Genomic DNA, 647 nt, shown 5'->3' with positions numbered 1-647 from the left:
AGCCTTTGATGTTGGGCTCCCCCAGGGTTCCACCTTGTACCCTGTTTTCCACTGGTGTGTTCTCACCCACTCCTCCCTTTCCGTCACCATGTACGTGTTAGTGGCTCTCAGAGGGTTACTCTCGCTCAGTCTCTCCTAAACAGCAGACTGATGCATCCACCTCCTAACCGATCTATTTCTAGCATTGCCTTCTGTACATTAAATTCCTTCATTGTCACAAAGTATTTTTGTTTTTAAATTCTAATAGCACACACTTTAGAAAAACTTAAAAATACGAACAAATGTTAACACTAAATATGGACGAGGGAGGGCTGAATGACACCACAAAGCAGCAATTAGCCAAATCCAAAGTATGGGGCATGACATAGGACAAATGACTGAGTTGCTGCAACAAATGGGAGGGAGGAGAAGATTATTATAGATAAAAGAAATGTAAGTGACACAACTAAGTATATAAATCTTGTTTGAATCCTGACTGAAGCCAGCAATCGAAAGAAATATTTGAGGCTCAGTGCCTATAGCTCAGTGGCTGGAACACCGGCCACATACACTGGGGCTGGCAAGTTTGAACCCAGCCAGCACCTGCCAAACAACAATAATAACTACAGCAACAAAATAGCCAGGCATTGTGGCAGGCACCTGTAGTC

Source organism: Otolemur garnettii, unplaced genomic scaffold (assembly GCF_000181295.1).
Source record: "Otolemur garnettii isolate 467f Iridium unplaced genomic scaffold, OtoGar3 scaffold00008, whole genome shotgun sequence".
NCBI classification, from domain to species: Eukaryota; Metazoa; Chordata; class Mammalia; order Primates; family Galagidae; genus Otolemur; species Otolemur garnettii.
The sequence above is the reverse complement of the archived record's forward strand: the minus strand, read 5'-3'. Positions refer to the sequence as shown.